The sequence below is a fragment of the Drosophila suzukii genome, chromosome Y, assembly GCF_043229965.1.
Source record: "Drosophila suzukii chromosome Y, CBGP_Dsuzu_IsoJpt1.0, whole genome shotgun sequence".
Classification (NCBI taxonomy): Eukaryota; Metazoa; Arthropoda; class Insecta; order Diptera; family Drosophilidae; genus Drosophila; species Drosophila suzukii.
Window position 1 is genome coordinate 482,501 of NC_092085.1, and position 7,500 is coordinate 490,000.

General features: G+C 34.5%; 2 non-coding genes across 2 annotated transcripts in view; both read right to left on the reverse strand.

The window, feature by feature from the left end:
* Positions 1 to 3,102: 3,102 nt before the first annotated feature.
* On the reverse strand, positions 3,103 to 7,046 carry LOC139353809 (large subunit ribosomal RNA). The gene has a single exon (XR_011604949.1). It is a non-coding gene; the product is annotated as a large subunit ribosomal RNA (ribosomal RNA).
* A 405-nt stretch (positions 7,047 to 7,451) lies between these two features.
* Positions 7,452 to 7,500, reverse strand: part of LOC139353843 (5.8S ribosomal RNA) — a 179-nt gene continuing 130 nt past the window's right edge. The window contains exon 1 of the ribosomal RNA XR_011604971.1: positions 7,452 to 7,500. This exon is cut by the window's right edge and continues 130 nt beyond it. This is a non-coding gene — a ribosomal RNA (5.8S ribosomal RNA).

Below are 7,500 nucleotides of genomic sequence, written 5' to 3' on the forward strand. Positions count from 1 at the left end.
ACTAGGTTTATATATCTTATTGCATTGATATACAATTTATTCTTATTTATATGGCATTTATATGGCATATCTATACAATTCCTTCATATTTCGATGTATACTTGCTAGATTATACATTGTTATGCCTTATAGGTATTATACCTATAAGCCATATCCATACGATTCACTTATATAAATATATGTATATTTTTCAATACATTATTTTTTTTCACTTTTGTATGGATTTTTATGCATATCCATACATTTATATGGATATGCTTGGCGGTCTTAATAGTATTGACAAACTTATATGCATAACATAGGTTTTGACCAATACGAGGAGGGGCCCGCCAACGACCACCTCCCTATAGTAGTTTTTGGACCCATGATCTTCTAAAAGCATGTTTACAGTACTAGTGTCACCCTCACTAGGTTTATATATCGTGTTTCAGTGATATACGGGTAAATTTTACCATTTATTCTTAAGTATATGGCATTTATATGCCATATCTATATAATTCAATCATGTTTTAATGTATATTTATTATATTATACATTATTATGCCTTATAGGTATTATACCTATAAGCCATATCCATACGATTCATTTACTAGTGCCGCCCCTCACTAGGTTTATATATCTTATTGCATTGATATACAATTTATTCTTATGTATATGGCATTTATATGCCATATCTATACAATTCCTTCATATTTCGATGTATACTTGCTAGATTATACATTGTTATGCCTTATAGGTATTATACCTATAAGCCATATCCATACGATTCACTTATATAAATATATGTATATTTTTCAATACATTATTTTTTTTCACTTTTGTATGGATTTTTATGCATATCCATACATTTATATGGATATGCTTGGCGGTCTTAATAGTATTGACAAACTTATATGCATAACATAGGTTTTGACCAATACGAGGAGGGGCCCGCCAACGACCACCTCCCTATAGTAGTTTTTGGACCCATTATCTTCCAAAAGCATGTTTACAGTACTAGCGTCACCCTCACTAGGTTTATATATCGTGTTTAAGTGATATACGGGTAAATTTTACCATTTATTCTTAAGTATATGGCATTTATATGCCATATCTATATAATTCAATCATGTTTTAATGTATATTTATTATATTATACATTATTATGCCTTATAGGTATTATACCTATAAGCCATATCCATACGATTCATTTACTAGTGCCGCCCCTCACTAGGTTTATATATCTTATTGCATTGATATACAATTTATTCTTATGTATATGGCATTTATATGCCATATCTATACAATTCCTGCATATTTCGATGTATATTTGCTAGATTATACATTGTTATGCCTTATAGGTATTATACCTATAAGACATATCCATACGATTCACTTATATAAATATATGTATATTTTTCAATACATTATTTTTTTTTCACTTTTGTATGGATTTGTATGCATATCCATACATTTATATGGATATGCTTGGCGTTCTTTATAGTATTGACAACCTCATATGTATAACATAGGTTTTGACCAATACGAGGAGGGGCCCGCCAACGACCACCTCCCTATAGTAGTTTTTTACCCCGAGCTCTGCCAAAATCATGTTTACAGTACTAGTGCCACCCTTCACTAGGTTTTTATATCTTATTTCAGTGATATAAGTGTTAATCATTCTATTTATTCTTATGCATATGGCATTTAAAAGCCATATCTATACAATTCATTCATATTTAAATGTATATTTATAATATTAAACCATATTATGACATATAGGTATTATACCTGTAAGCCATATCTATACGATTCATTCACTAGTGCCGCCCCTCACTAGGTTTATATATCTCATTTCAGTGATATATGGGTAAACTCTATTATTTTTCATATGACACTTATATGCTGCCATATATATAAAAATGCATTTATATTTCAACGTATATATATTTACTATATTATACATTAATATGCCTTAAAGGTATTATATCTACTATAAGCCATATCCATACGATTCATTTATATAAATACATATATGTATAATTTTCTATACATAAATTTTTTTTTATTAATATATGGGTTTCCTAAGCATATCCATATAATCCATTTAGTCTTATATGGATTAGATTGGTCTTCTTTATTGTATTGCCAAACTCATATTGATAACATAAGTTTTGAACAATAAGAGCAGCCGCCAACCAACCAACCGCCGCTACCATTACTTACTTTTATATATGTCCTCTTTATTTTAATGGTCTCTTTATTTGAATTTCAATACCATAGGAATATTTATACATCGAATATGTTTGCCACTAATTTTTCGCGTCACTTATAATATGACGATACAGACTTGCTACCATAACATAAGTTTTGAACAATAAGAGGAGCAGCCGCCAACCAACCAACCAACCAACCACTGCTACCATTGGAGGAACATATACTTACTTATTATATGGCCTCTCTCTGTACTTTAATGGTCTCTTTACTTGAATTTGAATACCATAGGAATATTTATATACATCGAATATGTTTGCCATTAATTTTTCGCGTCACTTATAATATGACGATACAGACTTGCTACCATAACATAAGTTTTGAACAATAAGAGGAGCAGACACCAACCAACCAACCGCTGCTACCATTGGAGGAACATATACTTACTTTTATATATGTCCTCTTTATTTAAATGGTCTCTTCATTTGAATATTAATACCATAGGAATATTTATACATCGAATATTGTTTGCCACTAATTTTTCGCGTCACTAATAATATGACGATACAGACTTGCTACCATAACATAAGTTTTGAACAATAAGAGGAGCAGACACCAACCAACCAACCGCTGCTACCATTGGAGGAACATATACTTACTTTTATATATGTCCTCTTTACTTGCATTATCAAAATACCATAGGAATATTTATACATGGAATATGTTTGCCACTTTATCATCGCGTCACTAATAAAGATGACGATGCATTTTGTTTGTTCAATATTTATTTATAATAATATATTGATTTTTTTATAGGTCTCTTATATTACTAGACCTTTTGCTAACCACAAAGTGGCGCGCCGTTGCAAGCAAGCATAAATTATTATGCCGCTTGCAACATCTTTATTATCGAATCATCAAGCAAAGGATAAGCTTCAGTGGATCGCAGTATGGCAGCTGCTCAACCACTTACAACACCTTGCCTGTTACAAAAGTCGTTTACAATTGATTCTAGGCTTTGTCATTGTATTAAATAATGCTTTTATATGTAACTAGCGCGGCATCAGGTGATCAAAGATCCTCCCAATTTACTATGTTACAAATTACATTGGCATCACATCCATTGTCGTTTATAAAGTAAATTATAAACTTTAAATGGTTTAGAAGCCATACAATGCAAATTGCCCCTTATTTATCATTGCAGTCCAGCACGGATACGACCTTAGAGGCGTTCAGGCATAATCCAACGGACGTAGCGTCATACCACTGTTCGCTCGAACAAGTATTGTGCCATTGGTCCGTACCTGCGGTTCCTCTCGTACTACGCAGGAATGCTGTCGCAACAACGTTTTGTCATTAGTAGGGTAAAACTAACCTGTCTCACGACGGTCTAAACCCAGCTCACGTTCCCTTGCATGGGTGAACAATCCAACGCTTGGTGAATTTTGCTTCACAATGATAGGAAGAGCCGACATCGAAGGATCAAAAAGCGACGTCGCTATGAACGCTTGGCCGCCACAAGCCAGTTATCCCTATGGTAACTTTTCTGACACCTCTTGTTAAAAACTCTTTAAACCAAAAGGATCGATAGGCCGAGCTTTTGCTGTCCCTGTGTGTACTGAACACCGAGATCAAGTCAGCATTTGCCCTTTTGCTCTATGTGTGGTTTCTGTCCGCACTGAGCTGGCCTTGGGACACCTCCGTTATTATTTGAGAGATGTACCGCCCCAGTCAAACTCCCTACCTGGCAATGTCCTTGAATTGGATCATACCTGAGTAATTGGAGTTATACCAAATTTTCAAATCAAAAATACATAAATGCACCGTTTTATTAAAGAATTTGTTTGCGATTATATAACAAACTCGTGATACTTTGATCAAGAAGCTTGCATCAAAACCCAATACCATAAGATATAATAAATATATCCGTATAATGGCTAGGAAATGATACACGTTCCATTTAATCAAGTAAGTAAGGAAACAATAAGAGTAGTGGTATTTCATTGGCGATACCAAACCGAAGTCTAATATCTCCCACTTATTCTACACCTCTTATGTCTCCTTACACTGCCAGATTAGAGTCAAGCTCAAAAGGGTCTTCTTTCCCCGCTAATTATTCCAAGCCCGTTCCCTTGGCTGTGGTTTCGCTAGATAGTAGATAGGGACAGTAGGAATCTCGTTAATCCATTCATGCGCGTCACTAATTAGATGACGAGGCATTTGGCTACCGTTGACCCGCGCTTACTTGAATTTCTTCACTTTGACATTCAGAGCACTGGGCAGAAATCACATTGTGTCAACACCCGCTAGGGCCATCACAATGCTTTGTTTTAATTAGACAGTCGGATTCCCCAAGTCCGTGCCAGTTCTGAATTGATTGTTAATTGATAATCGTTATAATTAATAAGAACTAATTGGTTTAACCCAATTAGTATTCTTAAAAATTTTAGCAAGAAAGTTCCACAATTGGCTACGTAACTAAACTATCCGGGGAACAAGTGACCAACATAAATGCCAGACACTCTATTTACCCAGAACGAGCACATAAACCATGTTATTGTTTCCCAATCAAGCCCGACTATCTCAATCTTCAGAGCCAATCCTTATCCCGAAGTTACGGATCTAATTTGCCGACTTCCCTTACCTACATTATTCTATCGACTAGAGACTCTTCACCTTGGAGACCAGCTGCGGATATTGGTACGGCCTGTTGAGAAGTTTGCGTGTCCCCACCATAAATTTTCAAGGTCCGAGGAGAAAATATCGACACAACAGTATATGTCATGCTCTTCTAGCCCATCTACCATATCTCTCTGCGAAAGACTTCCATGGTAGTACGGCTATAAAACAGAAAAGAAAACTCTTCCGATATCTCTCGACGGCTTCTTTATGGTCGTTCCTGTTGCCAGGATGAGCACGAGGCCCATATTTAATAACAAACGGATACTCAACAGGTTACGGAATTGGAACCGTATTCCCTTTCGTTCAAAATTATTCAAGTATATTAATTAGCTTGATTTATATAATATAATATATTTGTATGGCATTTGTGTTTTACTTGAAAATTTTCGGCTTTCGCCTTGAACTTAGGACCGACTAACTCGTGATCAACCACTGTTCACACGAAACCCTTCTCCACTTCAGTCCTCCAAGGTCTCATTCGATTATTTGCTACTACCACCAAGATCTGTACCAATGGCAGCTCCATGCAGGCTTGCGCCAAACACTTCTACGCATACCATTGTACCTTCCTACTCACTAAAGTTTCAAAATTTATATCACAAGTAATATAAATCATCTACTTTAGCGGTAATGTATAGGTATACAACTTAAGCGCCATCCATTTTAAGGGCTAGTTGCTTCGGCAGGTGAGTTGTTACACACTCCTTAGCGGATTTCGACTTCCATGATCACCGTCCTGCTGTTTTAAGCAACCAACGCCTTTCATGGTATCTGCATGAGTTGTTAATTTGGGCACCGTAACATTACGTTTGGTTCATCCCACAGCGCCAGTTCTGCTTACCAAAAGTGGCCCACTGGGCACATTATATCATAACCTTGAACTTCATATCAAGAAAGTTAAGGTTCTTACCCATTTAAAGTTTGAGAATAGGTTAAGATCGTTTCGACCCTAAGGCCTCTAATCATTCGCTTTACCAGATAAGATTATTTTATATAACATTAAAATGCACCAGCTATCCTGAGGGAAACTTCGGAAGGAACCAGCTACTAGATGGTTCGATTGGTCTTTCGCCCCTATACTCAATTCTGACAATCGATTTGCACGTCAGAACTGTTTCGGTCTTCCATCAGGGTTTCCCCTGACTTCAACCTGATCAAGTATAGTTCACCATCTTTCGGGTCACAGCATATATGCTCAAGGTACGTTCCAGTTAGAGGCATAAATAATATAAATATCATTATACATAACTATATAGAACGCCCCGGGATTGTGTTAATTAGCTATAAATAGTTAAAAAACTAATCCCATTATTAGTCAAGTTAATTACGCTATTAGGTTTATATCCCAATAACTTGCACATATGTTAGACTCCTTGGTCCGTGTTTCAAGACGGGTCCCGAAGGTATCCTGAATCTTTCGCATTGTTAATCATACAAGTGCATATAATAAACACAAAAATCAATGATAATTATGCCATTATATAATTCCGAAAAATTAACGCACTGTATTCATATAAATCTATCAGCACTTTATCAAATTAATAACATTTATTCTGTGTTAAAATGCAAGCAAATTAATTTGAATAAACTATAAGTTATATTTTATGATAAATTTTGTATGCTAATAGATTACAATGTCCTTATATGGAAAAAATGCACACTATTATCATAATATTGTTTAAATATTACAATTTTAATGATGAATTTTCCATAACGGATATTCAGGTTCATCGGGCTTAACCTCTAAGCAGTTTCACGTACTGTTTAACTCTCTATTCAGAGTTCTTTTCAACTTTCCCTCACGGTACTTGTTTACTATCGGTCTCATGGTTATATTTAGTTTTAGATGGAGTTTACCACCCACTTAGTGCTGCACTATCAAGCAACACGACTCTTTGGAAACATCATCTAGTAATCATTAACGTTATACGGGCCTGGCACCCTCTATGGGTAAATGGCCTCATTTAAGAAGGACTTAAATCGTTAATTTCTCATACTAGAATATTGACGCTCCATACACTGCATCTCACATTTGCCATATAGACAAAGTGACTTAGTGCTGAACTGATTTCTTTTCGCTCGCCGCTACTAAGAAAATCCTGGTTAGTTTCTTTTCCTCCCCTAATTAATATGCTTAAATTCAGGGGGTAGTCCCATATGAGTTGAGGTTGTGTATAACTTTTATTTGCAATTAATTCTTTATATATAATGATAAAACATTTTATTAAATTCGTTATATTTATATATATATATATTTGTATGGCATTTGTTTGGTCTAACGAATCAACGAAGAATAATAATATAGTCAACGGCTTTCTATTTTCTAATCGTTAATAAGAGACAATTCTAGATAAATTTTTTATGCTAGACATTTCTCAGTATTATTTGATTGAAAAAGAAAATATTTCTCTTCGTTTTTCACATTCAAATTAATTTACTAATGTGAGATAATGTTTTTCATATATTTGTTAATATTATGAATAAAATAATTAAATTATTATTATCCAATAATATACCATATGCTTATAAAATTTCATTATAAAATTTGTATAAACAACTTAATTAGCATAGTCTTACAACCCTCAACCATATGTAGTCCAAGCAGCACTATAAAATTAATTAAAG